The sequence below is a fragment of the Microtus ochrogaster genome, unplaced genomic scaffold (assembly GCF_000317375.1).
Source record: "Microtus ochrogaster isolate Prairie Vole_2 unplaced genomic scaffold, MicOch1.0 UNK269, whole genome shotgun sequence".
Lineage (NCBI taxonomy): Eukaryota > Metazoa > Chordata > Mammalia > Rodentia > Cricetidae > Microtus > Microtus ochrogaster.
In genome coordinates this window covers 13,650-20,447 of record NW_004949367.1, presented here as the reverse complement: position 1 = coordinate 20,447, position 6,798 = coordinate 13,650, and the positions used below count along the sequence as shown (strand labels likewise).

General features: G+C 36.9%; 1 pseudogene; it reads right to left on the bottom strand.

The window, feature by feature from the left end:
- Window positions 1-1,350: 1,350 nt before the first annotated feature.
- On the bottom strand, window positions 1,351-2,269 carry LOC102000791 (annotated as a pseudogene).
- Between the last annotated feature and the right edge of the window lie 4,529 nt (window positions 2,270-6,798).

Genomic DNA, 6,798 nt, shown 5'->3' with positions numbered 1-6,798 from the left:
TTTCCTGTCTCTTCCTCTCCAGCTCGGGATTACAAGTGTGCAACACCATAGTCCACTTAGTTTTTTCTTTTATTGATAATAAAAAATACTACTCATTTTTCTATTCAGTATATTCTCAATAGAGCTTTTCTTTGTCACAGAGGGAGATTCTATAACCTCTTTCTTCTAACCTTCATCTAAAGCCAGAACCATGTGACCAAAGCTGCCAAGTTCAGCTGCTTTCTGGGGCTGTGATATGGCTCCTCATTCAATTACATCTTCACAATTATCTCTGTTTTCTCTGGTTTCCTTCACTGCCAAACCTCAGTTTCCTGGAACTAAGTTACAGGGAGGAGAAACTCTATTCAGTATATACTGTATGTAAAAATCAAATCATTTTTTATTATCAATAAAAGAAAAAATTAAGTGGAGTGTGGTGTTGTACACTTGTAATCCTGAGCTGGAGAGTCATAGACAGGAAGATACCTGGTACTATATCATCTTGTCCTATTTGACAATCCCCAGGTCACTGGAGACAATATCAAACCCAAGGTGAGTGGATTCTAAAGAAAAACAGCAAACGCTGTATCCTGTCCTCAACATACACATGCACACATGTCCTTCATCTGTGCACACACACATGCAAACACATGTACACTAAAAACACACTGTACATCATGAATATCTATAAACAATTTTTGTTTTTCTAATAATAATTCAGTATTGATAAAGTACAAATACACAGGCATATGGGATTTTCATGTAAGACTCATTAAATAACTGTAGTAAAAAGGGAAATTTTAAATTCACAGTATTTAAGGATCCAGAGAAACTACACTTAGAAAAGATAATTAAAGCTGCAATGGGACATTTGAACTCTTTTTGATAAATGAGAGTAGATTAAATTCAAAAGAAAAATGTAAAGAGTTGGTAGCAGCAAGGAGTTTCCTTTGAGTGACCTCAGCATCAGGGAACATTTATGATATATAGTAAAGAGGAGAGAGTAAGAAAATTCCTATGGAAATTTCAACTATAGTGTAGAATGAAGTTAAAGGAATCGACAGCACTTGGCAGCAGAAATATCACAAGAATGCTCATGTATAATACCACAATTTTTATTTAAAATATGAAAGATCTTGATTTTCTACTTGAATTATTACAGAGTTTAAGAAGAATATGTTTTTTGGAAAAATCAGTTGTGACTGCATCAGAATGAAATCACACAAACAACTGTCTGTCCAACTCAGAAAGGGGAGACAGTGGCTTCTTCTGACATTGTGGGCACCAGGAATTAACAGATACATACAAGCTGACAATATACTCATGAATATAAAAACAATAAATAAATCATTTTATGAAAAATGTGAAAAATTACCTCTTTTTAAAAATCTGATGGCACATAGACTGCATGTGTTTCAGCATATTGATTATTCTGTTATCGGAACTGATTTGTATCAGAGGGGTAATTGTGGGATAGACATTCATTACAAACTTCTGAACACTCAGGATGACTGGGTTGTACATCCATAACAGGACTGCAGTGGATGAGATGATGAAGTCCACCCAGTACGTGACCACAAAGGAGACCACCAGCAGCAAGATGGTGTGGGTGTCCCTTCTCTCAGGAGATGCCCTCAGGTGGCTGAGGCTGTGAAGATGCTTGTGTTGCCTCTTATGTCTGAACAAGATAATCACCATGTATGCACTAGTGGCCAGCATAACTCCTACAAGAAATGCATCTCTGGAGATTGCAGTTGTTCAAATAAGTGCCCTGATGATGTAGTTCATGGGAAAGAGTGAGCAGAATTTACTGACCTTCATCTGGTTTGTCTCACTCACATTAGTAAAAGCACCAGCATAGAAGATATGGTAGCAATTGAATAACAAGTTGAAAGACCAAATAAATAAGAAAGTAGAAATCATGTATTTTTTTAGTTTATATTTCAATTTTTCCAACAAAGAAAAACTGGGTCTGGTAGTGACAGCCTGGAGCACACTCAGGAGGCAGGTGGTGCAGATGGAGAGACCTCTCATAACCCTGGTTATGTAAAAATTTATCTTACTCTTTGAAGTCATTGTCAATGTTCAGTGACTCAAATATGTCCCAAAGCCAAATATCAGATTTAGTGATGAGAAACACTATGTGGATGAAGGTCTGGTGACAGGAGATCATGTCCATGGGCTTAGGTCTGTGACGTAGAATTATGAAAGTGTAGAAAACAAGGAGAAACATATTGGCCAGGACTCCAAGTCCAGCTTGGAAATTAAGGACAATCATTAATGAGGACATATGTAGAAATTCTATTCTTCTTAAAAATATGAAAAGAAAGAATAAAATTTATGCCCTGGCAATGATGAAGCATGCATGAGCAGCCAGTATGTGGTTGTTCTGTTGGCCTTGTCCATCTTGGGTTTCATGGTCTAAGCTGATGAGGACAACTGACCAGGTATCTTCCTCAAGAGGGTACCAGATCCCAACACAAATGGATGTAGAAATCTATTTCAAATATCAGGAAAAAAATAATAAAGTATTCACCAAACTTTTGATTAATTGGTCAGTATGTTTATATCATCTTTCTGTTTTGCCTATTTATTCATGATTAATACATATTTTTAATTTTTGAAGTTTCACATTAGACAAGGCCTATGTTTCTAAATAGTCACAATATTTCTCCTGGACATATAACATATTGAACATGATAAGTGCATTCTTAGCCATATCCTATACAGAATGCATATTTTATGTGTCTGTATTGCACCTAGACAGCAAGCCTTCGAAATTGAATCCAAATGATTTGACTTACATTGTCTCATTTTATAGTTAACACTGAAAACAGCAGTGATGAGAATAGAGGAGCATAATCATATTTGTACAACTGATTAAAAATTATGTTGATCTGGGGAAAACTCACAAAAAATTCCAAAACAGTGAGGTGAGTCAGTTTTATATTCTATAATTTTAATACGCTCCATTTTACAACTATCCGTGTTTTCATTCATAATTCTAATGGATTTATATTTGATAATACATGAAAATCCCACTATTTTAATCAGTGGTATATCTATCTCAATTCATCTATTTTTATTTTTCGATGAACTCACCACCCTAGAAACTGGAATTAAAGACAATGATACAGTTTGAGTTCATTAGTGCACTTTCCACACCCTATTAATTGTGTAACAATTATTGTTATAAATTCTCCTAGATGTCTCCCAGTTTACATCCCATCCCATTTAAAACTTGTATGAACTCTATTTATGGTTTAAAGAACTAACTCCTAGCTATCAAGACAAATGTTATTTTTTTTTTTATTTTTCACAGCAGGACAGTGGTGGGGGATAAATCATTAGCAGTATGATTTTCTTGGGGTTTTTCATCCATCCCTTGATACTTTACCTACCTATTCCATTTTCTGTAATTAAATCCTCCTCTTTAACTAAGAAACCCCCATTTTCTCCTTTTCTGATTCAAATCAATGATATCCTGCTACTCCCCTGTACCTTCCTCCCACCTCCTTATATATATACTTCCATCCTCCCTTCTAAGGAGCCCACCCTTTCCCATTCCCATGATAAGATCATTTGTATCCTATTTTTCTCTCCTTTGCTACACACGATCAACCCCATCTTGGCCATGGTCCCATTTTTCTATCCTGATATCTGTAGTTTACACAGGTAAATACTCTCATCTGAAGATGTGGAGCCAAAAGACCCCTATAAGAGAGAGCATGTGACACCAAGAAAAACACTGTTTCAACACATTGTGACAAAGATGAACTTGCCAAAGATGTCCACATTGTGATCCTGTTTTAGAATCTCTGTTTTAATAGAGATTCCTCCCCACGCAGTAGAAATCAAGGGTCCCAGTGTTATCATATCTCAATAACACATAGACAGTTTTCATAATTTCAACAAATAGTCTTACTTGGGGCCTTTATTAGTTATTTACCATGGTTACCAGTATGGCTATTTTTATCAAATTAGTATGATTTGTTACTTTAAATTCAACTCTGTGCTAGGGAAATAGAAAACTATACCAACTAAGATTCTTGTGAGAAAGAGTGGCCAACTGTAATTTCAAGTTCACTTGTATATTCCACATATATGTGCATGCATGTAGTTAAAAAAATAATTCAGAAGTCAGTAAATGAGACCATGCAATAACATTCCCATGAATATGCCAACATAAATCATACATTTCACACATATACATTATATTTTATCTTTAAAAACTTTATCTAGCTTCCTTTTGTCCCCAGCTCATTGGGCTACCAGCCATCCCTGTTTAGGTGCTGAGGAGCTCCATCTGGATGGGTGAGTGTGCGCTATCCGGGGCGGATTGTCCCGGAAGAGAGCACAACCCCCCCTCCCCAGGCTCCTTCTGCAGGGCTGTCTTTCTTACACAAGACCCCCCACTCCAAGCCTGCATGATCTGCAAGGTCCTTTGCTCAGGAACAGGTTTCTGCTCCTACACTAAGGCTACCCACACAGAGCGGTGAGTGCCTGCCTACAGGGCAGGCCTCAATGACCGCCAAAGGGAGAGAGGGCACCTTCAGCTTGCCCGGCAGGGTCTCCTGTGTTCTCCTCGACACAGCCCTGCCCCCCAAGTTTGCCAGTTTGTCCGTGGGTCATTGGATTACCAGGTGTCTATGTTTCGGTGCTGAGGAGTTTCATCTGGACGGGAACAGTTCCTGCTTCTACATTAAGGAGATATACGCAGAGAGTCAGTCAAAGCAAAGTCTAGACCAAGACACCAGGCCTCTCCTGGCTCCATTTGAAGGAAGAGATGGAAAGGCGCCAATACAAGAATTCCTCCAACAACATGAAAGGCAACATGACATCACTAGAATCAAGGGATCACGAAAAAAGAAGAATTGTGCACCCTACTCCAGAAGAACTAGAAGAAATAGACTCAAAAGTGAATTATATGAAAACAATAGAGGACCTTAAACAGGAGGTGAAAAACTGCCATAAACAATTAGAGATTACAAACAAAAAGGTAGAGGAAATGAATGAATTGCTCAAAGATACCCAAGAAAACCAAGAGAAACAGGAAAAAGCAATCAAACAGGTAAGGGAAGTGGTTCAAGACTTGAAGAATGAAATGGAAGTAATGAAGAAAACACAAACTGAGGGAAGGATGGAGATGGAAAGTCTGGGTAAACAAACTACAGAGAAAAGTACTACAAACAGATTACAAGAGATTAAAAAAAAGAATGCCAGACACTGAAGATACCATAGAGAAAATAAATATACTGATCAAAGAAAACAAAACTAACAAATTCTCATCACAAAACATTCACACAAAAATCTGGGACACAATAAAAAGACCATACCTAAGAATAATTGGGATAGAAGAAGGAGAAGAAGTACAGTTCAATGGTCCAGAAAATATATTTAATAAAATTATAGAAGAAAACTTTCCCAACCTAAAGAAAGATATTCCTTTGAAGGTTCAAGAATCATATAGAACACTGAATAGACTGGATCAAAAAAAAACCAAAAACATCTCCTTGCCATATAATAATCAAAACACAAAACATACAGAATAAAGAAAGAATACTAAGAGCTGCAAAGGAAAAAGGCCAAGTTACTTATAAAGGTAAACCTATCAGACTTACACCTGACTTCTCTATGGAAACCATGAAAGCCAGAAGGTCCTGGATAGATGTATTGCAGAATCTAAGATACCATGGATGCAAGCCCAGACTACTATATCCAGCCAAGCTTTTGTTCACTATAAATGGAGAAAACAAAATTTTTCAGGATAAAAATAAATTTAAACAATGCGTAGCCACAAATCCAGCCTTACAGAAAGTAATAGAAGGAAAATCATAACCCAGGGAGTCCAACAATGCCCACAATAACTCAGACATCTAGAGACCCTTCACCAGCACAACTCAAAGAAGGGAAACACACAAACTCTACTACCAAAAAAAAAAAAAAAAGAAAAAATGACCAGAGTTAACAACCACTGGTCATTAATATCACTGGGCTCAACTCACCTATAAAGAGGCACAGGCTAAAAGATTGGATATGAAAACAGGATCCAACATTCTGCTATTTACAAGAAACACACGTCAACCACAAAGACAGACATCTACTCAGAGTTAAGAGCTGGGAAAAGGCTTATCAAGCAAATGGACCTAAGAAACAAGCAGGTGTGGCCATAATAATTTCTAACAAAGTGGACTTCAAACTAAAATCAATCAGAAGAGATGGAGAGGGACATTTTTTACTTATAACAGGAACAATTCATCAGGACAAAGTCTCAATCCTGAATATCTATGCCCCTAATATCAAAGCACACCACTTACGTAAAAGAAACATTACTAAAACTCAAGGCAGCCATTAAAACCACACATACTAATAGAAGGAGATTTCAACACTCCACTCTCACCAATGGACAGGTCAATCAGACAGAAACCTAACAGATATAAAAGGATTAAGGGAGGTAATGAATCAAATGAACTTATCAGACATCTATAGATCATTCCACCCAAATAGGAAAGAATATACCTTCTTCTCTGCTGCTCATGGAACCTTCTCGAAAATTGACCACATACCTGGTAACAAAGCAAACTTACACAGTTACAAAAAATATTAGTAACCACCTGTGTCTTATCGGATCACCTTGGATTAAATTTTGAATTCAAAAACAATGGCTTGAAAGCCTACGAACTCATGGAAACTGGACAGTCAACTACTGAACCACACATGTATCAAGGAAGAAATAAATAAAGAAATTAAAGTCTTTCTTGAATTCAATGAAAATAAAGAAACAACATACTCAAACCTATGGTACACTATGAAAGCAGT